General features: G+C 35.5%; 1 long non-coding RNA gene across 2 annotated transcripts in view; it reads left to right on the top strand.

Moving 5' to 3' along the window:
* Nucleotides 1–25,716, top strand: part of LOC310905967 — a 57,052-nt gene that overhangs the window by 7,031 nt on the left and 24,305 nt on the right. For both annotated transcript variants that reach the window (XR_014589310.1, XR_014589311.1), the window contains exon 2: nt 20,341–20,388. This is a non-coding gene — a long non-coding RNA (uncharacterized lncRNA). The remainder of the gene's footprint in view (nt 1–20,340; nt 20,389–25,716) is intronic.

Raw genomic sequence — 25,716 nt, 5'->3', positions numbered from 1 at the left:
TACACAATTTCAGCATACAGACTGGGAGATATCTTACTTGAAAGCAAGAATGAAAATAATGGCAGGTTGTATGACATCATATGACAATGAATTTACAAGTAACAGCAAAACTATCATTTTCTTATGCATAAAAGCCATAATTATAGAGGGAGAGCCTGCTGGAAATATGGAAGAGGCACACGAAAATGGAAGGAAAGATAAGAAGTTCAATGGAAGATGCTGATCTAGATGACTGAAGTCTTCATCAAATAAGAAAGCAGTCTCCTATTTACTTTCTGATGCTGTGTAAATGAGTGAATCAAAGCCCACACATTCTCTTGCAAATCATGTCACAAGGATTCTACATCTCTATGCCCCTGAGGTCATGAGTGACCATGTACTGACCCCTGACAGACTCTTGCCTCCTTTCCTTTAATACACCTCCCTTCACTTGAGCCCCTATGAGTGCTATACATTGCATCCTTCCTACCCTTCTTTTCTTTTATTTTAGCAATCTATATCCCAAAAATTTCCTATAATCTTGTGTGTTTCTCTACAACCTTTCTCATACTGAGAAGTTTCTCAATACTTAAGCAGACATGTTAAGGAATAAGGAAGAACATAAAAGATAAGATTATTTCAGTGAGAGACTCAGCAAGTTTTCAGAAAAAGTATTTCAAGTAAAATCAATTTGTTTTCAACTGGAAGAGACTTTTATTACCAGTAGAACTTGTGCTAAAAGAGGAGGAAACAGTAATTGTAGACAGTAGTTCAAAGTAGTTAAAAAAGAAGTTCTGTTACAGTATGGACCAAAAAAATTACCTTCTTCTTACCAGGTATAAAATATGAACTAAATGCAAAAAAACAACCCAAAAAAACAACCCAGCATTCCAAAGACTGCTGTAGATGCTAGACATACTGGCCATAAAGGAGTAACTCCAACAAAGAAGAGACTTGCAAGTTTCAGACCTCTAGTTTGAACTTATCTGTGTTTTCAAACATCAGTAGGTTCAGTGGAGTTAGAAATATCCAGTATGTGTAATGAAAACAATCTCTATCAGCAGATACAGCATGAACATGATAACTTATGTTTTTCAAGCCTAGAGCAATTGTCAAGCAATTACTGTTTGTGAAGACAACCCACTTGACAGTCGGGGTCATCTAACCCCAGGTCATCTCCTTCTACCTTACAGTGAGGCAGGTCTCAGTAACTCAGCTGCCCAGCTTTCTTTAATTTGCTCTGAAGCCAAGCTGCAGACGCAGGTTTCCCTCGCTGCACGCAGCCAGAGATGAGGGAGGCGGCGGTGACGGGGCTCAGCCCCTGCGCCGCGATGGCTCAAACTGGCAACAGATGCTGGGGTTTTGTTCCCAGGGAAGGAGGGCCCGCGCGGGTCAGAGGGGACTCCTGACAACTGATTATTAACCAGGCCTTTCTAAAGCACTTGCAAGGCCCATATTGTGTTTGTTTAGGACCCAGAACTACAAGTGCATGTTATCGGCAGACTGAGTGAATTAGTTTGTGTCTCTGAGTTCAATTACCAATTCTAGCTACCTTTTAAAACAGAAAAGAGAATAGCCTTGTCTTATGCAGTCTATTTTGGTCCAGTTTTATATTTCCTTTTTTTTTTTTCTTTCATTTTAAAGACCCTTATTCAATTAAATATATCCTCTTTATAAGACATTATTCTTTTTGCTATCTAGATTGTGATTTCATGCCTGAACAATTTTTATTTAATCATCTACATAAGGAACTTCTTATTCTTAATTTTTACATCTTATGATAAAAAATTTAATGGCTTCCCTTTACCATGACTTTGTCTTCCAATAATAATTTATGAAAGTGTGTATTTAGATGGAAAATGGAATTGAATTGAAATGTAGCAAAAGAGGCCTTCATTTTTTTTCTCAGTTAAATAGCTATGACTATACACAACGCGTAAGAAAAAAACTTATCAGAACGTACTATATTGAAAACTGATTTATTCAACAAGGATGAATCTTTGCTAGTTGGTGAACTTAAGTGATTGTTTCTAGTTAGCACGACCTTCAAGACTGTACAACTAGTACATCTCGCCCTCTTACAGATTTCATTCGTGGGCCTAATGAGAAAAAAATGAAATTACCTGCTTTTTATCTCCCAGTGTATTTTTCAATTTTGAACATACTAGTCATTAATATAAAGTAGATGAGTATGTTAAAAGAAAAAAAGAAAAGCTATCAGAAGCTTTGGTTCCACAAACCAAAGAAGATGATTCCACATTCTGCAGGTTGTAACTCAAAATGCTCTGCCAGTGACTTCCAGCCCTTCAGTGGTTTGACTTTATTTAAAACTTTGGCATAAAAAATGTGTGGCACACTGTTTTTGTTGTGTTATTTTAAAATACTGTAGTAAATTTATCCTTAATACTGGCTGCCCTAATTTCATAATTAATTTCAACTGGTCTTGTTAAAAAAATAATCTTTTAATTTAAAGAAAGCATACATAAAGAACTCATTAAACGTATATTAATTGTTCCAGGAGGCCACACAAGTGACAGAAAACATGATTTCCCTCCTTTCTCTTATAGCCATTTAGACTATAGTACGTTCAAACCAGCACGGGTCCCTACTGTGCCTGCTGGTGTACATATAAAGCTAAAGAGACAGAGCCCTGGCACAGAGATTTGCCTTCATTTCCTCTATACCTGAGGCATTAGAAGTAAGAAGCCAAACAGGATAGGCTTTTTCTTTAATGCACTGCCTGTTCAGGTGCAGATTTACCAGCAGCAGAAGGGAAAGGGTGAAAGGATGCTATAGAGAGCTCTAGATCATTCCCTGTTCCTCCACCCTTCTCATCCTCCTCAAGATATAGCTGCACCTGTGCCTATCTACTGAAAACTGAACAGACTTTGGGCTAACCAGGGAACTGAACATAAGAATTCACCATCTTAATCTCTGCTAAAAATAGAGATTTACCATTAAACTTCCTTGTCCTTGCAAAGTGACTTAGAAGAATAAACCTTCTGTCAGGAAAATTTCCCAAGTTTAAAGGGAAAGAAAAGTTATTTCTGAGAATTTCCTATAGTTGTGAACCTGGCTTGCTGCATTTTGGAATATGACTTACAGATTTGGTATCATGGGTCTGTGGATTTGATCTATTCACTCAAGATGGATCAGAATGAAATTCCTCCTCCTCCCAAATTACTGTGATGGAAACAACACAATCCCATGGATTTTCTATTATTTTTCTTGCACTTTTCTTTGCCAGGCTCAAAGATTTCCTCTCTGTAATAATAATAAAAAAAAAGTGTGAAAGCCAGTATAAGGAACAAGAAAAGTCACTACTCAGAATTACAATGGTAGCAACAAGTTTCAAGAGAGAGAAAGATGAATAAAATTTGATTTAAGGAAGGGCAAGATTAGGTAAGAAAAAAGGGAGAGGTAGAATAATTTCATTAACATATGTTATAAAATCTTTGAAATACTACAGACTGGGAAGTTAGCAAAATTGAGAGTGCAGTAAATGGAATAAGAATGACTAAGGTTGCCTCTAGCTGATTGAATTTAAAGAGGGGAAAGTCCTGAAACTATTTTGTCTCATTTTTGCAAAGACTGTGAGTAGGTAATGATTCATAAACAAACTTTGTTTTAAGAATACTAGAGAGATCAGACTGGTTCAGGCCAAGCATACACTTGGCCCATTTACCCATCTCCAACAGCTGACAAAAGTCAATTCTTATCCAAATATTCCCTCAGTGAACAGCAGGACCAGGACAAGCACAATTGATAATGCCCATACATTCCAGCATCCAACTTTGTTTTAGCTTGGAGGGTTTCCTGAACCTGATGTGGTTCAGGTGACCTTCCCCAGATCTCTTTTCCAGGGCCTTGTGCAGTCTCTGCTTAGATTGTTGCGAACTTGGTTAATCTGTACTGTTTTTAGTAAAAGAATGTTGTGAGTATAATACCCATGAATATATAAAGCAATATAATTTATTGAATTATTTACTTTGAACAGGCCTACTGCTGTCCTCTGATGCACCCTTATTTTTTTATTGATAGGGAAAGTGAAAAGTTGATCCCTGTTCATCCTTTTTGTTTGTGACTTTAAAACATTTATTGCTGTTTTGAAAACAAATTTTGCTGTTTGTTAGAGGGGTGCTGTAGTTACAGTCTCTGAAGAAGACTGCATTGCCCCAGGGCTGGAAATCTATTTCTTCTTAGCTCTGCCAATCAACCACCAGTCTGCCTGCTATCTGCGGCAGATGCTGAAGCTGCTATTGCAAAGAAGTCCTTCCAAGATCCTGGGGAACTGGAAGCCTAGATGAGCACATTCTGAGAGAGCCATTCTTTTCCACTGTTAGGGAAGATGCATTAGAGGAAAAGACGCAGTCATGCATATTGTGCTCTTAAAGCCCTGCTGGTCTTTCTGCAAGCAGAATCTAAAAGAATCATAGGGAGTGGAAATAAAGGGGATAAAATTTGCCAATCCACAGAAATCAGCCCTGTTCCAAGAAAATTACTTGCTAATAACTAAAATCCAAGGAATCAATGTAAACTTTATCTAAAATCTGAAGCAGAAAACTGAAGCTAAAATAGTTCAAGCCTCCTCCAGAGGAGGACATTGTTTCTAGAGTAGACCTTAAGTGGTCACAGTTAACATCATAATGAAAACCACAGAAGCTTGTGAGAGTTTCCTATTATTTCAGTAGGAGATTCTTTATTCATGCAGTATTCTCCCATTTTCCCTGCCATGTGTTTTACAAGATACACCAATATTTCTCAGGCAGGCAGGAAAGCACAGTTTCTATAAGTAAAAAAATTATACAGACAGGTAAGACAGGTCCCCATTGTTAGGTAAAAATATAAAAAATATAAATAAAAATATAAAAGTCTTTCCTAAATCCTACTACAAGTTAAGATATATTGTATCACTGTGCAGAAAAAGATAAGCAGCTTAATAATTGCAGAATAATGCACTTTTAGAGCAATTATATAAACTCCACTTAGTGTCAAAATTATTAAACAGTCCTGTACTATTGAAGTAGAAGAGGTTAAGGGAGACTGACCATGCCAGGACACTCAAACAGAAAGTCTTTTCATTCGGGTTTGTGAGTAACTCTAGTTAAAGTGATTCTATTTGACACAAAATGATCTGTACTGTTGCAAAATAGTTTCTGTCAGCAGATTTCATTGAGGCAACGCCCTGTCTATCAGCTGTAATCACACCGGGTTTGGCTGTAGGACCTGATTATTATGTCAGAAGGGTATGTCTGGCTAAGCAGGTAAAGAGAATGTACTGAAAGTTTCACAAGACACAAAGAAAGATTTTTAAAAGGCACACAAAGTCCGTGTTATAAACAGGTAAACAAAACATTTTGTCAGGAACTCTCAGCATCCCTCTAGTTAGAACAGGACATCTATTTGTATCTGTTATGAACAAACACACATTTAGAAGTCCCCGTTTGAAAAATGTGACTCTGGAAGACAGGTCAGTGTTACTGACTACCTGCTATGATGGCTAGATATGCTGAAGGTTAGAAAGGCTCAAGGCTCTAACATTATCAGCTCTAATCTCAAATGTTTCCTAGTTCTGACTGGCTTAACTTAGAGCTATATGTCACATAAAAGCTCCTGAGGGTGGTCTTGCCCCTCACTGGCTTGTTGACAAAAATACATGATTAATTACCCTGTTGTTTACTGGACTTGTTTGGGAAGTCCCTGAAAAACAACCTCAAATTTATTTATTGTTCAAGGCAGAGAGTACTAACTGAAATATTTATATGGAGAGCAGGTATAAAGATTTTGAATATGAGCAAATCTCTGTCTCTGAATAGATCTGTCTGTCCCCCAGACCTTTGGTACTTCAAGGTATGGAGGCAACACCATATGAGTATCGTTCGTTCAAAGTTTAATGAGGAGAGGACACCTTTGTGTACCCCAGACATCTGATGCAGCAAGTACCAGGTCACTGCAAGGCTGTGCTTTCAGAATGTAGCTAAAGAATAAAATGCTTTGGGAGAGACTCTAAATGCTGAGAGGTTTTTACTGATCTTGAAAGATGACCTAGAAGCTGATTTAATCAACCTGTTGCTGTCTACAATCTCTCCTCTGGGAAGTAGAACGCTCTTGATAATATGACGTATAACAGTAAAACCATAATAAAATACTTTAAATTGCTGTTGTTTCTCTAAGTCTGAGAATTGCTGATGATATAGTTTTAAACCTGTGTGAACTGAATCAGTGAGCTGTTGTGGTACTGCACCTCAGCACTTTATCTTCTGAAGCAGGCTGTGGTGATGGCTACTTTTTTTGTGAGGAATCAGGACAAACACCAAGTCAACAGAAAATTCCTGTTTCATTCATGACAAAGACTCAAGGGTAGCACTCTGTCATGTAATCCAGAGTACCTATGAGGAATCTAATGTCTTTTCTCTGCTGCATGGATCCCTATGTAAAAATAGACATCTTGCAGGCTGGCAGTTCAAAATCCCTGAGGATTAGTGATTGGTTAGGAGATTATGGATACTACTCCAATCTGAATTTGAAATAGCAAATGAAATTGCTGAGGCACTGATAGTTGACACTGAACTGCTAGTCCCCTCACCCTTCCTGCAGAGACAGAAGGCTGTCACTAATTTGGAATGGTACATTTGCTTCTGCAATCAGTCGTAGAAGGCATCCTGTTTCTGGTGTTTATTGTTTCTAATAAGCTGGACAGCTTGTAAGAGAATGAGAGAGAAAAGCCACGAGGCCAACAAGTCACTCAGCACTATGTATGACGCCATGCTGAAATACAAAGACGATCACTACTATTTGGGCTATAAATACATATGGCACTTAACACAAAGCCAGCCACTATCAAGGTCCCTGCAGAGAGTATGAAATAATAAAATTAGTCTTTTCAGGACCTGAACTTTAAAATACATCAACCAAAGACATGTTATATTGCTGAGGGATATTTTATGCCTTCTACATGCATGGGCAGCAACTTGTACTGAGAACCAAGTTCCTCTTGCCTCCAACAGACTTCCCTACCAATACAAGTGGATCCTGCTAATGGATATGTCCCAGAAGATCAGAATTCCAACCTGTAGGACACTGAACAAGAGATAATGTCTTAAATCATAACTATAGCTTTACTTGTAGAATTTAGAAATAAACTGATCTCTGTTTAAGGGAAATATTCTCCCCTCCCTCCCTTCCCTGCTCTATGTTTCATCTCAGAAAGAGGAAATGTTACTATGGGATGTGTTGCTCTCTGAAGAGTCACACTAGGGAAAATCTTAAACACCAGTAACCTATGACTCCTCTATCCATATACAAAGATGTATATCTAGTATGTTAACTCAAACTGTATTTTGCTAATGATCATTAGGGGACTTAATTTATTGTATGAAATTAATTATACTATTACAACTAAAGTTAAGTAAATCACATGGTACATGTACTGCATGATTTCCATATCTGTGGCATGATGGAAATAATTAAATCATCCATGTTTGTATTCACGTGGCTATTTAATGCCCTGGGGTCAGTGGAAATGAGGGTGCTTCAAGTATCTGCTGATAACGTTTATTGGACCTTTTCGTTTGAATAATTTGTCCTCGCACTCATGGGGCACATGCACATCAGCAATTAAACATATCTACACAACCACTCAAAGAAGCAACCAAGAGCATCCCAGAAAAGTTATTCACATTCTTTATAAAAACTGAGCAATTAAAGTAACTGTCTGTGTTTTGGCCAACTCAAATGGGAAACTGGGCTATATAAACAAACATACACACAAATTAATAACGTAACTATCTCTTTATGCTGTTGCTGTACCTCACACTACTGGTCTAGAGAGCCCAAAACTGCATAGAAATGCAATTTCTAGTTCTCCAAATATATTTTTCTTAATTCTGACATTTTCTTAATTATTTCTCAAAACTGGCCAAAAAAAATTATCACTGCTAAATATTAACACTTTCCAATCTATATCTTTCTCATGTGCAGTTTGTGCTACTTTGTTAAATCCAAATGCAGTTACTTTAAATTATTAAATTTGCTAAAATAGAATAACTCAGAATAACTGCACACCATGTTTTACCAATTCTACCTCCAATCATATATTCTTCTGCCAACTTAAATAAATATTATATCATTCTAGTTCCCTTGTATGTGGCTGTTTACCTCACTTAATCAAATTGCTTATATTTTTTCTTCCTAACCACCCTTTAATTATTCTGGTTTTGGATGTCCTTATTTAATCTGTAAGTAATATCTTCAAAACTATTAAATGATAATTTCATTAACACCTTTCAAAATGGGGGTTAGATCCATTTATATATTATTAACTCTATATGTTTCTGAGTACCATACTATTCAAAATAGATACAGTCATCTTGCTAGGGATTGATTTCTGTAGTAGTAGCGCTGGGCTTTATGCAGGAAAACTAAATTTCTCATCCTAATGAATCCCCTCTGGTTACATAAATACTTTCTTTAGTCAGCATTTTTTTTTAAACTGTTCAGTAAAATATTACATGGGAAAGCTTAAAAAATGTAATTTGCATTTGCAACTTCAAACTGTAAAAGCAAATGTTCCATTACAAAAATTCTTAAATTAATACACATGTTGAGAAGCAAGTTCTCACAAGTAAAAAAGTAAAACCAGAAAACCTTAGGTTTTAATTGTAAGTAAAAGGAACTTTAGTATTTCTTCTCAATTTGTTTAATTGATTAAGGCATCTTGCCATTTAAAACCATTATTCTCTCCCCAGGAAACACTTTGGTTCAGAAATTACTTTTCTGACTTACATGAGAAATCAAGTCACACAATTTTCAGAGGCCTTTTAAAAGCAGTATTCACTTCTATCCAGGAATTATAATTTCCTATCCTTGTAAAAAACTGTAAGTTAAGCATTCTAAAGTCATTTGTTAGATATCTTTCTCTAAAAACTTCTCAGAACTACACTGTTTTTCTTCTATATAAACTGTATTAATATAAAGATGCAGTGTTATGTGAGTCATATTTTTGAATGATTCTATTCAAGCTGACAACAATCTTTCTTCAAGTTGGCTTGTATCATAAAGGTTTTAAAACTTTGGAGGTCTCTTTCTAAGTTAATTCTCAAATCTGCATAAGCAGATGCCTCCTACTTCAAAAAGAAACAACAAAAAAACCAACCAACAAACCATAAACCAAAGCCAGGTGAATCTAAATGGTTCAGATGCGGTATTGAAGAAAAAAGTCATACTGGAACCCCTTGGTTCCTTATCAAGATAACAAGATACAATGAGCCACAAAAGTGAGGAGGTGCTACTTTTCTTTTTTTCTCTCTGAGGTGTTAACTGAGTGAAAGCTATTTGATTAGAAAGCTGCTTCTAATAATTGAAACTTTTCTAACACAATTTGAGGGAAGACGGTAGATTAAAATGTCCATTTGTGAATGTTCACAGCCTTTCTTGTTGCAGACCCAATGCAAGAAAAAACACTGGAAGATGAACACTTTAATTTGAAGATTTTAATTACTGTTTGATATAAACATATAAGTCCTCAAGCATCTAACAACGTACAACAGAGTAATAATTATTAATACTTTTTCATCATCCTTCAAGTTGAATTTCTAAGAGAGAACAGATATGCTAGCCAGTATTCTGAATAGACTGAATTCTGTCAGTATTCTGAATAGTTAAATGATCTTCATTCCTTCAATATTCTTGTTCTTATGTTACATATTTTATGCTCTAATAAAAGCATATACATGGATTATTCCCATTTTAATCAAGGCCGTGAATGTTGGTAAGATGAACCATACATTTTCTTTTCTATTGTTTTTGAGCACAGGAAAATAAAATAACTTGAGGTTTGGAGCAGAAATACAAGTGATACTTTCTAATATCACTAACTAATTTCACTTTAGGGTTCCATTATCACAGCACAGATACTAGGTTTCACTTTTATTACTAACAGACTTTATTTATCACCGTAAAAATAGCCTGTTAACCACAGAAGTAAAATTCACCATCAAAGTTCTGGTTCTGTTTAGGAATCAGACTTTTTCAGATATTCTGTCAAGTAGTAAACCCTAGTTATCTATATGTGGCTTAAAAGAAACTACATGTGTTCTGAATTCAGAATATTTCCCTGTAATATCTACAAAGCTATACATACCTGAAGAACATGTGCTAGAGAGAATTAGAGGACAAGAAAACAGGGCATTGGCAATGCTGAAATCAGCTTCCTGACCAGAGAACCAAGCAGTGCAAGCAGAATAATAGCACTGCTTGCATGAACAGGTAACATGCTTTACCCTTACTGATGATCTGTAAATAGAAATGATATATAAATGAACTTTAAAATTAAATAAGTGAAAATTTAAATACACAAAGGCATGCAAAATTCAAGAATACATCTATTGAGAAAAAAAAAAAGAAACCTGTATTCATGATGATTTATCATGTGTTCAGATTATACAATTTTATCTCCAGATTCCAAATTTATTTTTCAAGTTACAACTTAATATTCTGGGTTATCTATTCTGTGGAGCTAACATTTATGGAAGAAAATAGATGTAAGAGCATTATTATAACAGAAACATTTTGTCTAATCTGTTCTAAACTGTCAGTGAGGAAGATGCTGCAGCTTCACTACCTAACTTGGTTCCAGTTTTTAACTGTCCCTGTATTTCAAAGGATTTTCCAAATATGTAGTCTGTTCTTTTTGACTGTAAATTAAGATAATTTTTTCTTGTCCTTCTGCAACTGGGCACAAAAGACCATTGGTGACCATCTTCTTCACAATAATCTTCAGATGTCCTACTATTTTTCCCAGTCTTCTCTTCCCTAGACTAAACAAATACAACTTTTTTGAAATATGCCTTATAAATCTTGTTTTCCAAAAACCTTTTCACTCATGTGTTTTCCTACAGATTCCTCCTCACCTGAAAATTGAAATAATTTTCCTTTTTTAGACTTTATTTTAACACAGAGATCAAATCATTTTATTCACTGATTTTTATTCTGGTCATTTTGCATGCATGTTCTTTGATTTTGCTTCATCTGTAAAACTAGGTAGTATCCATGTTACTTGAAATTTTGTGGAACTGTGGAGCAGTAGGCCCCACAGACCCATGAAACAAAATACACCTCTACATCTCTTCAGTAACTTTTTTTTGGAAATCAGTAATGACAATTTTCTTTAAATACAAAGTAAGTCACTTTTTAAAATTTTTTTCCTTTACTTCAAAAAACTGGATACACCAGGGATTTTGTATATCTTCTTAGTTTTACATTTAACAGCTAAAAAAAGAATTATAATATTCTTAATAAATAAGTGGACAGATGGACAGATGGATGGATGGACAGACAGGCATAAATCCAGTTTTTCTTTGAGAATCAAGCATAATAGAAGGGAGATTTGACTCAGAGCCTGTAGCTCTCTCTGTTACCTCAAAATAGGTAATGTCTGCTGAGCAGAGTTAGAAGGATGTTGGTAGCTGAAGTACACTAGGAATCTCTTTTTGATGATTACACAACTACTAATTTGTGGTAAAAATATGTCACATTTTGCATTATTTTCAATAAGTTTTGCCTGAATGAAGAAGAAATATTGTGGACCAAGAAAAGTAAAACAAAGGATTTGAGATAATAACATATCAATTCGTCAGCAGCTATCTGTATTCATATTTATTCCCAAATGCCTGCCTTTAGAGCATCCAGTCTCTTTACTTTTTTAACCACAGATAGTTTATTCCAGGAATCTTCAAATTATTTCCTTGGAAAGCAGGCGGCAGCGAGGGGGGGAGACAAGGGGAGGGGGAGAAGAAGTGATAAACTGCAGAGCAGTTTATGACATTTAGCCCAGATTTTCCATTTCTTTGCTCTACTTCATTTGCACAGACTATGCAACTATACCATAATCACATATGAAAGTTCTTCTCAGAAGTGGTTTCTACAGTTTGGTTTTGCTTTTTACTATTCATATAGTTTATGCATAAGGTACTTTCATAATGAATTTCTGAAATGTAGTAGTTGTTCTTTGTAATCTAGTTAATCTAACAATGGGCAAAATATCCCTCATACCTAGGTGAGCTCTCAAGAGGCTAAATGAGTAAATAGGCTGAAGGACTCTCCGCAGCACTACACTCCTGCTCAGAGCCACCCAATCTCAATCTCCAGAAAAGCCTGTACCCTTCAGCCAAACTTCTGAATGCAGTTATCTCCTCCTTCCCACACTTCAGTTCAGCTTCCAGCAGCTCCTAAAAACTATGTCCCACACTTCCTCAGGAAACACAGGCAATCCTTCAACAAGGATTATTTAAGAAGGAGCGGTGGACATGGAATGTAATCACAATGAAGAGAGAAGCAGCCTGTGAAGACTTATCTAGCTGACCTGTCCTATCTGCCCTAAGGTTTTTCAGAATCTCTTTTTGCAGAAGTTTTGAAGCAACTCTTTTCCTCAAAACAGGAACTACCAGTTCTGGGAGTTCAGTCATTAGGTTTAGCATATATAATGTATTCTAGAGAGAAGTGGATGACTTCAAATATTTTGTTTGGCTGTTTCGTGTAATTTTCTAAAACTATACTCAAGGGCATCACAGTACTGTAATTTTATGTAATTCACTTGCATTTCCAAAATACAAGGTCATTATAAGAAAGAAAACTTCTTTTTATTCAGTTAGGTATGTAATATGTGTGACAGATTGGCTTTATGTTATTCTCTATGTGCACCTAATTCCAGTTTCTTATATTCTTCATTGATATTCTCTATCTTCCTTTAATGTAGCTTCTAGTATTGGCAAAAACATAATCCTACTGATGTAAAGCAAGCCAAATGTACAGATTCGTACATTCATACTACAGAAGTGGTTTTTCATAATGCAGTTCCCTACTGTGCTGCACATCCGGTTGATGGCAATATGGTAAAGCCAGAATAGCTGGTTAGTTCCTCCAGAAAAGCTGTCTGCATTTCTGCAAAACAGCTTCTCCAAATGCTAAATCTACAGGCAAATTTACACTGAATTGTTGGTCTATTTTCTTAGTATTCCGTTAAGAATAGTTTCATATTAAGAACTGTTTCCAAATCTCTACTCCTAATCTTACTTCTCAAACTCTTGGCTATTTTCCTTTGATCTATAGCATCCTACAATTTTGCCCAATTTCTTTCATTTATGTACTTTGTCCTCAGCACTCACCAGGGTAGCTGACGACTTTCAGAATCTGTATTTGTTTTTATTTGAGCAGTTTATTTCCTCTCTTTACCTCTAAGTGACTTAAAAGACAATACTCAACTGAATGATAATTGATCATGTTCCAGCATTGTCTGATGTGCCACATTTTCTTTTTTTTTTTTTCTGTCTTTAGACTTTAGCAGGTAATCCCAGGTCACAAAGCAGTATATGAAAGTAATTTCATTTTCCCTTTTGGTGCAGTTTTTTCCTGCACATAGTTTTCTAAAACCTGTAAAATTAGAAATTATCATGGAAATAACTGGTGATCTCACAGGTCAAAAGGTGACCTAGAACTTAATGGTAATTACATCACATACTGAACACCTGTCCAAGTAATACAGAGATTGCACTCATTCCAAGACAAAACGGATTTTTTTTTAAACTGTATAAATATTCAGTAGAGCCCTTATCCCATCTTGTGCATGATGAGGTGACTATTTTATATTGAAGCATGCCCACTTCAGCATCAGGTCCTTCTCAAAAGACTCAGAATAAAATACCACAAGCATATTTCAGGCTTTTATCCTACAAAGTAGATGGGACCCAAACTGCATTTTAATAATGAACTAAATTTATTGGTCCTATGCTGAGTTCTTTATTATAATCTTGCTTATCTTGAAAAGAATATTCAGTCATCTAACTGGCTTTCAAGTTTTCCATGTTAAAATACTTCCACATCAGATAAGTACGGTTTTCCCTTCTATTGTCCTCTGACTTTCTTAAATTGCCAATTTTTCAGATTTTCCATGGTTCCTTCCCTTTTAATTGTCACATATTATATCCAAATATAATACATTAATTGAATTTCTAGTCAATAAACAGTAGTCTGTAAGATTGCTGATTTTCAGCAATGCCATTGCATTTTTGATTTGGAGCAAGCTAGTACAGTTGTAATTACTGCCAACTGGATGTAGTTCCTAAGGTTACATCTGTGTTACTGAGCTGAAGAGGGCTCAGGCACATACTTGATCTCTACCATGAGATAATCCACACCCTTTAACTGTTAGCCTGCTCTTTCATATGCTTTTGGCCAAGGCCAGTAAGCATTCAGGTAAAATACTGCAGGAGTTGAAGAACAGTATAGATTGGGGAATCTTCTAATAGGCAATACAAATGAGGCTCCCCTGGCTGAGGAGAGCAGGTGGGTTAGCCAGGCAAATGTGAGCTTAGTTTGCTACTGGCTCTTGACTGGGTTGTGGTTCATTTTCTTTTCTATGTGACCTAAGAAATTAAATGCAGCCAAACACTGGTAGAGAGGTACCTTCATAAGATGCCAGTCCCAAACATGCACAGAGGACGTGAGCTGTTGGTGTGGGAGAAGGACAGACCAGCGTTAGGCTGTGACTTCCCCAGGACAGGCAAATTCTCAGCCTGTGAGTAGGAATGGATCTGGCTACCTTGTACTACCTCCAGTGAGCAGAACAGGGGTACAGAATATGAGACCTTTCATATTTTCAGATACTTTTCTATATTCTTAATTACCATTTTTGTTTGCTGTTTCTTCAACTATCTTTTCAAATAAATGATCCGATTCATAGGCGGTTGGTCTTAAGACTTCCTTCTATTCAGTATTATTCTATGGAGAAAAAAAGAAAAAAAATAACTGTTCAAGAAACTTGAAAAAAAAATCTGCTTTCCTGGGTTCCTTTAAGATTTTCACATACTTTCAGAATATATTAGAGAAATTATACTAATTGAGTGGATAATTAGGCTTTCTTAGTATGACGATTTGAGCTCTCTTTCTGTTCTTTCTTTGCATGATGGCAAGTTTAAAGTTCTCCTTTCCAGTTCCGTTTCCTTTTCTCCAACTTTATACTTCACTAAACATTAAACATTTTTACAGTGGAAACCCTCTTATTCTATTGCAATATTACTCTGAACCAGCTTTTTGCGATTACTCTTCAAACTTATTATCTTTCTGTCAATGATTTTCACAGTATGTTTACACTTTATCTGGTCTTTTTATTAAACCAGAAGTATTGTACAGTCATAAGGTCTTAATTTTAGATCTAGTATCTCCTTTTGTCCTGATCACTATCAGATCCAGTACTGAATTAACTATCATTACTTCTTCCAGTTGTTCTAAGTACCATACAAAAATTCTGTAACCTGTTTTGAAGCACCTCTTGCACATTACTCAAATTCCTCTTTTACAGCTTTTCATACATTTCCATATATATAGCAATATATGCATGTATAACATGAATATGTCTGTGTATGTATATATATATGAAATCATGGAGACCCTATAAACCTAGAGAAAGTCAAACAAATCAAACCTTTGATACAATCTTCATGGATTTTGCTTCTTCCATATTCATTTGTGAAATTATTTCTATGACTGCCAGCCATGTGATCTGCAGAATCTGCAAGCAGGGTGGTTGATTTATAAATTATGTTTCCCTCACTTTATATTCCTTATATAGCTACAGATAGTTATAGTCTATTTATGTCTTAGCCAGTCCTGTTTCTAATGCAATCAAAGAACAATTCTTGGAATTTGTAGTGGTATTGCATCTCTCAAGACCACCTGTACCTAAGCTGTATTTATGAACAGAAAGACGTATTTTTTCATTATTATTTCCTGCAGGACTTTATAGCTTAAATATGTTTTTGCATCTCAGTGTAGCAATTCATTCAACTTTATTCTTCTCTGGCAAATGTTTCCCTATGGTTACACCTATTCATTTACTGAATTATCTTTCCTGCTTTGTTAATATTTCCAGCTATGCTTTCCTTACTGTTCCTCATAGATGTTAAAATGAAGACATTTTAAGTTATTTTTTTAAACAGAGATTTTATCACTCAAAAATTGCAAATCAAAAATACACAAAGTTGAGTGTAAAAAAAAATTTATCATCAAACTGCAAGTCTGAATTTTAGATTAGTAGTATTATCAAAAAAGCAATAGTTTTGTAACTTAAACGATACCAATACGGTAATCTCAAAACTAGTTTTCTAAAACTGTGCTAAGTCATTTTGAGGTACTTCCTTCTAACAATAATTTGCCATTGTTAGAATTGTATTATTTTTCACGATAAGCAATGCCTTAATCCATAAGAACTCTGCTGTAAAATGAATACGAGCATTCATTTATTAAGCCGCAGATTATTTCGGGATCTGTATTGCCTTATATTGTTAATAGAAAGGACAAATCTTCAGCAACCAGTAGTGACTTAACTGTATGCTGTCAATGTGCATCATTTGAGGATATACTGCAGAAAGCCTCATCAGGTTTTACATGGGGTTCTAATATTCTTTAGTTTTCTATAGAAAATTTTCATATAGTTTTTCTTTATGAACTTAGTTGCAGTCAATGCAACTTTATTTTAGCAAAAAACTTACTGCTTCTACTATTTAACACAAACTCCTCATTGGTGCAACCGTTTTAGAGATTCTGAATTTCCTCTGCTTTCTAATCATTGTCTGTAATGTCATCCTAATGCTCAGTACACACATCTGGCAAAGGTGCTTTGTTAATGGCCTCAAAATTATGCAAAGTCCTGCAGGTAACTACACTAGTTAAAAACTTTTAGGCATCATAAATGACATTCTCACTCACACCTCCCTTTTCTGGTATATTCGTATTATTAGTGCCATTATTGTTGCCAATTATTGTAGGTATCAGAAGAGGCTACAAAATAATATTTTACACATATAAAGCAAAAGTTCTGAACATGACTGTTTATGTTTTATCATAGCATTTCTTTTACTGCAATCCAAATAATTTAGATTATCTACGAAACATTTAGTATACCTAAAGATAGATATGTAGGTATTTATCCCATAAATACATTAACTATTATTCAGTATTTCTGCTACAACAGAGCATGATTTTCAAACATTCTCCTGATTTTATGCATGTATACCTTTTAGTTGCCTTTTTCAAAGAAAACTATCTCCTTATATTGCTATCAATACAAAGCACCCTTTCCAATAGCAGTTTTCCTTATAGGCAAACAAAACTGAAAACATTTGCCATACCATTTATGAACACAGCATGGTTTCATTCAGATGCTCTTTTTAAGTTAGCATTCCTATATTAAACTCAAGTACCATAAGTCTTTATTTTTACAGGAATGTTTATCTCTGTCTATAGTTACTATTCCATTGATGTAGGAAGCAAGGTACTTTGATCCTCTGAAGGCACATGTATTATAAAAAGTCCTAAAATGCTGTCATGAATTTTTAAGTTTCTTCTCTGCTTTACTGAAGTCCTAAAATAGCAGATCCATCCAGCATTTAGAAGTAAATATATTCTTGAGTATATATGACCATGCTCAAGGCAATATTCTAGGCAAATGGATGCAAACATATGAGAAAAAAGGGATCAGTATTGGACCAAAGGAGTTAGGAGAGACCAGTGCAGAAAGGAACCACAAACTTAGGTTAACAAAAGGAAAAAAGAAAGGGAGAAGACAGAACTCAAGAGAAGGAGAGATCTTTAATAGGTATAAACCAAGAAAATATTACCAGAGGGAGAAAGAAAATAATTTGACCTTTTAATAATTACTAAACAGAAAAAGAAATTCCACCTTTTAGTAAGTCGGACTTTACTAGTATGCAACTTTGTAAGTCTACCCCACTTTTTGCAAATGAGCCATGTAGGACTCAGTTGTTAAAATAAAGACTAATGTTATATTTTATTAAACTTTTATGCCTTTAATATGGATTTATACTCTTCACATTTTGTTTTACAATTCTACAAACATCTTTAAGTTACAATTACATTGGGAAACCAACACATTTTATATGAAGGCAAGAGAACAATATTTTTTGACTACTCAAACCATAAAAAAAATTCATGAGTAACATAGTCTTCTTTTTCTATATCTTCATTACAATACTATCAGTCAAGAAAATACTGGTATCAGCATCAAAGGAAGGGTCAGCAATCTTCCACATCAGAAGTTAGGACAATACTTTCAACATGGAAAGTAGGATTGTCAGAGAGGTAGCAAGTGAAAAGCTTCAGAAAGGATGGCAGCTGTAAAGAGTCAGGAAAAAAAAAAAAAAAAGAAAAAAAACAGGGAGAGATAAGATAACAAGATTGAAAAGGACAGGAAAAAACAATACACAGGAAATGGCAACAGCAACCATCATGTTTATTTATATTAGAAACAGTACAAGAACACTGACAGAAAAGGTGAGGAATAAGGCAGCCATTCTTAGAGAGGTCTAAAGAAAAGATCTACTATGGTATGAAATGCTCAGTTATTTTTCAATGAAAGTGACAGGCCAGTCACTTAACTTTTAGTTTGAACTAGTTGGTTCAGAGCAGGATTCCTGTGAAGTCAGCAAACTAAAATGGGCACCTCCAGAGGGCGATTGATCCCATCCTAAGGTCTGAATCTTAGACTCTGAGTCACATATTTGAAATGTAATTAATTTTGAGGAGTTCACTAGGTATTTACAAAGCTAGCATCTGATCTTCAAGGTGAATATTTATGGGTAACATCTGGATTAAAATAATAAGTGATTCAGCATATTTTCAACTTCCTTTAATCAGAACAAAGAAAATTTACTGATGACTTTCATCTGCACAGAACATCTAATAGGTTTGTGCTGCATAGTATTTTTTACTACTGAACAGTACTTGTGTGCAGTACACTGAGCACAAAAATGAAGTCTGACCCAAATAAAAGGAAATTTGCTTTTCCATTAGAACTAATTTATGTACTAATTTATCTGTTGCAAATAAAATCTAAGCTTAACATCACTGGAATTCTCTATTCCAAACTTTAAGAGACAATTCATTAAATATAACATTTAACTTTTAATTAAAATGGCATGGCTGACATTTCATTTATTTGTTACTAAATATAGTAAATACTGCTGTGAAAAAATGCTGAAATCCAACATCATGGTCATGGACACATATTATAATGGTTATTTTAAATGAACTATAATTAAATAAAAGAGTCACAGGTGAAGGGCTGGTTTTAAAGTTGGTATACAGCCCAGTCTGTGCAGGAAACTTCAGTGTGGAACTGGTCTGTGGAAACAACCTCTTCATACCACCTTCACCAGCTTGCCAGCCCAGGTGCAAAGCCAAGACTGTGTGCTTACAGAACAGCAGTACCAGAGCATAAATAGAGAAGGGGATGGGAAAGTGAGGATTCCCCCTGGGCAGTGATCTGGGGGCTGGAAGACACCGAAGGGACTGCTCACCATTGGCACACCTTTGTCAAGATGGAAAGTTTGAGAGACATTGCCCTGGGACTGGAGTGGTCTTCCAGTAATGACAATTTCAGAATATAGTCATCTCGATACTGCCTATTACATGAGAACAACCCAGAGCTGCCAGTTACAATGCGCTTAAAAAGACATCTTTAAAATCTAAATATACTTGAAATATATTTTGCACTGAATAATTCACATGACCTAAACCATTTTAGAATCATGCAACATGAAATAGTATAACATCAATCCAAAACAATGTAACAGCAAGGGCTTAACTATGAAGTAGACTAAAAAGTCTCTTATTTAGAACTACTAAAAGTTTTATCTCCATTTAATTTCATTTTCCTTTTAGAATGAGCATGAAGAGTACAGTTATGTTAGTTTTTTTGTATTCATATCTTTACTGGGTGCCCTTAAAAACTGCTGCCCAGTGACACAGACATGGCACAGGAATGGGAATCCTATCACACAGCAATTTATAGCATAGTTCTTATGCTGACCTATCTCTATCAGCAGAAATTAATACACTACATTCCAAAAAGTAGATGTTACCATTCCAAAATTAATTGTGAACTGGCACCATAAGACCTCTCCCTGCCACACCCATTTTCACTCTCTGTCCCCTTTTAGAGAGGATGTTATTCTGCCATACATCAGCTCAGGGCTCAGTTACACTGAAGTGTTGCTCAGGTGAACAGTTAAAATGTTTTATGTGTACCACAGAGTGAATGTACAAAAATGGGAGATCCTTATCTCTAGTTAAATGGGGTTTTTTGCATGGTAATTTATGAAGACCAGTCACTGTATGAATACTTGTTAATTGCTCAGTTTAAAAACTATGGGATTTCCCTAAACACATATTCTTGCTATAATATTATATATACTTATGGGAATCATGCAGAAACTAAGAGCATCTATGAACAAATTACTGAATGAAACTTTTTTTTGCAATTTCCTAATTTATTTTATTTTATTACAGCTTATGGATGAAAGCCACACTGATGTCTAACCTGTAATGAGTGACAATGTAAGTAATCCATTGTTTTACAGCTACATTTGATTGACTTTGCCTAGTCCTGCTAAGTTAATTAGCAGTTTCTATTTTCAATTTCAGTACTATTACAATTAGATTTTACACAGAAATTCTGACAGCCTTAACTGTTATTGTGTGCCTGCTTGTGCCTTTTCCCAAATGCTAGTGACTAGAATTAACAGAAATATGTATTTTTAAAATGGTTTTGATTTTTTCATGCCTACTAGTGGATTTTTTAAGAGCTAACCCGGGAAGACAAACATTGCGGTAGTCATCATTTCAGCAGCATAATGAATTTTGTGACTCAGGTTGGCCCTGAAAGTCAATTTAAAGCCTTCCTTAGAAGTGACTGTGCTAAAATAAAAATGCACAGTGAGTAAAGTACAGCTCAGAACAGCAGTTAGAAAGCTGAAGTCTCGCTCTGTTTTCCATGCAAGCACAAAGCATAACATATCTGAGCATTATATAAAAATATTAGTGGAAATACTCACCTGACTCCTCTCTTTCATCCTATTATTTCTCCTATGTGCATTAAATTTTTTTTTCATCTTTCCTTCTGTAAAGGAGAATAATTTCCTTCTCCCCATTTCAATTTCCTCCTTTGCTTTTTCCTACTCACCTGAACAGTTTCTGGAATTCCAGAATTTAAAAGATTTATGGTTCCAGTCCTGGGGTTAAATACCAAGTTCTGAAAGCATTAGCATGGCTGAAGATCAGTAACTTAAATTGTGTTTGTGTTCTCTTACTTACAGCAAAGATATAAAAACACTAGAATAAAGTGCAGCAATTAATCTATTTAGATACCTGTAACCTTAGAATGAGATCACCATTCTCTAAAGAGCTATGCTCATACAGTAACACATTATGATTTTTATAAATTTGAACTATATCATTATCTCTGATAACTTATTTTCATGTTTGGCTGTTATGAAATGGCATGTCCACTTCTCTCCTTTAGCAGCCATTCTAAATGATGCATACAATGCTTCAACAAATGAAATTATTCATATCTTTAAGTATTTATAACCACCTTATTATAAGATATTTAGGAGATAAAAATAGTGAGAGCTAAGACTAGTATATTGTACTATATATAAGTACTGTCTATCCTGTAACAATTCATAAACAACATTTATTACCTGCATCCATGACATACATTTTTAAATGCCCGGTCTTGTAAACACAAAATCCATCTGTATAGCATTTTTTCAAGTAGCTTAATAGCCGTAATATCAAATGTTGTTTCATACATAGTATCAACATTTGATGTTTCATTGACACAGTAACAGGAAGCCAGTTCAGTGTAAGTTACTTTGTAGAAGATAGTGCCAGAACTTCAAGGTGTTACTTCTCAGGAATCATGAACTCCAGCAGTCTTTAAAGATAAAATGACATATGACAAATGATAAAAGTAAAGTAAATTTTTAGGGACCCATGTTGAGTATCTAAAAAAATTATCTCTATCCAGTATGGAAATCTGACCAAGAGAGAAAATAGTTTCCTTTTAAAATAACGTACCCTCTTAGAAAAAAAAAAACAACCAACCAACATCCTCCTACCCCAAAAGTATGGTTTTTTTACTATCGTTATGGCAATCTTGGTACATAATCTATTTGTATAGTCATGTGCTGACAGGATTATTAATTACTGAGTTCCAAACTTGAGTAGAAATCATGTATCTTGATGTATCTAAGTTTAGTCATAGACATAAGTACGCAATCATAATCAATATTGAAAAGGCAAACTGTTAAATAAAAGCTTAAGACTTATGAAAAGATCTGTGCCAAAAACCCCCTACTGCATGCAAAAAAAGGGCCTTTCATTTAAGGGGATGTCCTATGATATTGCTTTCAGTCTTTCTGCAGACTCTTTAGACTTCATATACAACTTCTTAGAGATCTGCAAAATTATTAAGAAAAGCAATCCCACTGTCCATAAGCTTCAATTTAACACCAGTAGGTGTAATAATCCACTAGATTAATTTATTTTCAGGAAAATCATAGATCACAGGAAAATGCAAATCAGAGACCAGGATTTAGGAGTCCAAGACTTTTTTTCTGCTGTTTAGTGAGACAAACATTATCTAAAAGTCATAATTCATCATGTGGAAAAAACTCTATCATGTTCTTATGAATGCTACAGAAAGAGGGAAAAGGAATAAATGAATCCATCTACACTCAGCAGATTTCAAATGATGGGACATGTCCCACTTGGAGAAGATGCCAACTGTACATTGTAGAGGAGAAGCATTACTATTGTGCAGCCAGTTTTCCACAGCATCTCATTTGAATCCTTTTGTATTCACTGGTGAGGCCACGCTGCCAGTACTGTGTTCAGTCTGGGGCTCCTCACGACAAAAAGGACATTGAGGGGCTGGAGCATCAGAGAAGGGAAACAGAGCTGGTGAAGGGTCTGGATCTCAGGTCCTGTGAGGAGCAGCTGAGGGAGCTGAGGTTGTTCAGCCTGGAGAAAAGGGAGCTCAGGGGGAACTTTATCTTTTTCTACAACTGCCTGAAAGGGGGGTGGAGCCAGGTGGGGGTTCTTCTCTTCTCCGGAGGTAACCAGTGACAGGACAAGAGGAAAATGACCTCAAGTTGTTCCAGAGAAGGTTTAGATTGGATAGAACAGGCTGTCCAGGGCATTTAAAAGACATGTACACACAGCATTTAGGGACACAGTTTAGTGGTGGACTTTTACTATTAGGTTTATAGTTAACGATCTTAAAGGTGTTTTCCAATCTGAATGATTCTATTCTGTGATTCATTTGTCTGTCTGCATCTACAGTGCAGAATTCCACAGACAGGAGGCTGAAGAAATTATAGTGGGACAGAAGACAAACTTTAGACGTAAAAGATTCATAGGACCATTTGTACCTTTGCATGTAATTGTTCCTGGGGTAAGCAGGAAAGTAGGTTTTCCACTTAAAAGGGTCATGTGCAGAAACTGGAGAAGAAGCTGAGGTTACAGAAAATAGATAAGGGCGTAGCTAGGACAAGTGTGGCATGAGCTAGAGTCAGATAGATAGCTGTAGCCATGTTCTCTAGTAAAGTGACTTTCAACTGACCCCAATGTATTTATCCAACTATGATCTTTCCAACTCTTATTGAAACCCCTTCTCTGGCACCTATTCCATATTCTTCACTCATGTGCACTTAACATGTTAGGTCCTCAGACCTAACAATGCACCCCATCATGACTTCTATACCGGTATGCCTTGTCTGGACACATAAATCCCTCTCTCCTGTCCCTCACAGGAGAACCAAGAAATCAAGAAACCACCTTTTTCCACAGTATAGCAGAAGTCACTCTCTCCTTCCTTACAAGTTGCTTTCTGATACAAGACAAAGATTCCCCTCAAACTCATATTCAGCTTGTAGCTCAAGCCTGACCAAAGACAACATCAGAATCATATAAGCTAGCAACAGATATTTAGCAAGATAATATAAAAATAAGCACAACCCCTCTCATTTCCATGTTTGTATCAGAAGACATGAGTAAGGAGAATGGAACAAAAACATTAAACAGAGCACCTGTCAATTTGCTTTATCCTTTTTTTAAAAAAATATTGTCAGTATTTGTTTCTAGTATTTTGTTTAAATTTCATAAAACACGTTATAGTGATTTTAGATGAGACAAATTATTTAACATATTTCTTTAAGATAAACACATTTATACCACTTGAATACAGCTTATAGTTGGGTGTACCTCAAATTTAACACCGCCACAATTCCTAACAAAAATATACACAGAAGGTTAGAAAAGCTAACATCTCTACAAATTTCTTATGGATTTGCTTGTATGGTACTCAGGACAATGGGAAGTAAACTATGTCAAGGGCAACTAAAAGCACTGATAATATAAATATTTTATGATGGTGGAAAATTTTCAATAGCAAGAAAAAGGTAATAAGAGACATGATATAAGGACAAAGAATCTTTTTACAATGTAAAATTATCATTCAGGGAAGTAAATTTTAAAAAGTTGAATAAATACAATTGGGATTTTTGAAAAAGTAACAAACGGGTAATAAGACATTAATAATTGTAGGGAAAGTTTATGCCCATTAATAATGACAGAATGGAAAATTCTAAAATCTGTTTTTCTGGCAATGAGAAATCAGGCTTTAATTCAAAGAAGGAGATATATATTGTCATTTAGAGGAGTTGACAAGTCTATTTTTGTCAGATGAGGACCCAAGACTTGAAAAATCATATTTACCTATCAGAAACTAAACCTACTAATTGGAAGGATATATGAAAATAGGACTAGTGAAGAATTTTAGGGTTACTCAAGGATGATACAATGATTCAGAACCCTGTATTTCTGTTACTGGGGAAGGTGTGATCAGGACAGAAGGATTAATGCTGCCAGACTACTTTTCCTGGCTCCTTTCTGGGCACCTCTTGCTGTTGCTTCTTGTAGAGAGGTGCACAATTTACCTAAAAATGAGAAGGTAGGGCATGCTCTCCACTTTTTCAATGCTCCAGGACACTGGTTCCCACTTTGTTTTGAGCAACAGATCACTATCAGCAATTTTCAAAAGCCACCACACACCCATCTGATCAAACTTTTAATTGGAAACACTATTTAAAGGACTGTTATGGTTTAGCCAAACAGATGTTCAATTCACCATAGCCTTGGAGTCCACTAGGGATTTGCAGACAACAGCTTGGAAACCATTCCAGCTGCTGCAAAGGTACAATGATATCTTCTACTCCATCCCTCCCTCCAGACCTTCTGGTTCCTGTGTAAAACATTTCTGCTTCTTTATCTGATTTCCCCTGGGATTAATTTTAGGGCCTGCAACTGCTTTTAGCTTCTGAGGTAGCAGCAAACTGGCATTTTCCTTTGCCCACAGGTTTGTGAACAACAGAAGTAAAACTGATCAGCCCATCCATAATATTGCTACTGCTAGAAAAAGGAACAATGAAAAAAAATCTACAGATTTAAGAAAATGGGAACAGTATACACTTGATATATGTTTAAAAGTTTATCATCAATGAGGAAAAGACTCTTATTTACAGATTCAGAATGATTTTAAGAAATTAACAGAAGCTGCTAAAACTCCATGCAAACACCAGCAAGGTGGCTTGAGAGCCCTGGCATCTCACAGCAGCAGCAAGACATTACCTATCACTTTAACAGTGATATTACAACCCTGTAGCAGGCAGGAACTCCAAGTTCAAAACATGTACTTTAAGATCGTTGGGGTTATGAAACTGAGAAAACTGGGAGAAAGAATCTTCTCTTCATTTTGCAGCCCCTGCTGTTAAAAAGAACAGCTCTAAGTCCCTGCCTTCCTGAGTGGCAGGACTGGTGACA

Source organism: Zosterops lateralis, assembly GCF_965231275.1.
Source record: "Zosterops lateralis genome assembly, chromosome: 2".
In the NCBI taxonomy this organism is placed as follows: domain Eukaryota; kingdom Metazoa; phylum Chordata; class Aves; order Passeriformes; family Zosteropidae; genus Zosterops; species Zosterops lateralis.
The sequence above is the reverse complement of the archived record's forward strand: the minus strand, read 5'-3'. Positions and strand labels throughout refer to the sequence as shown.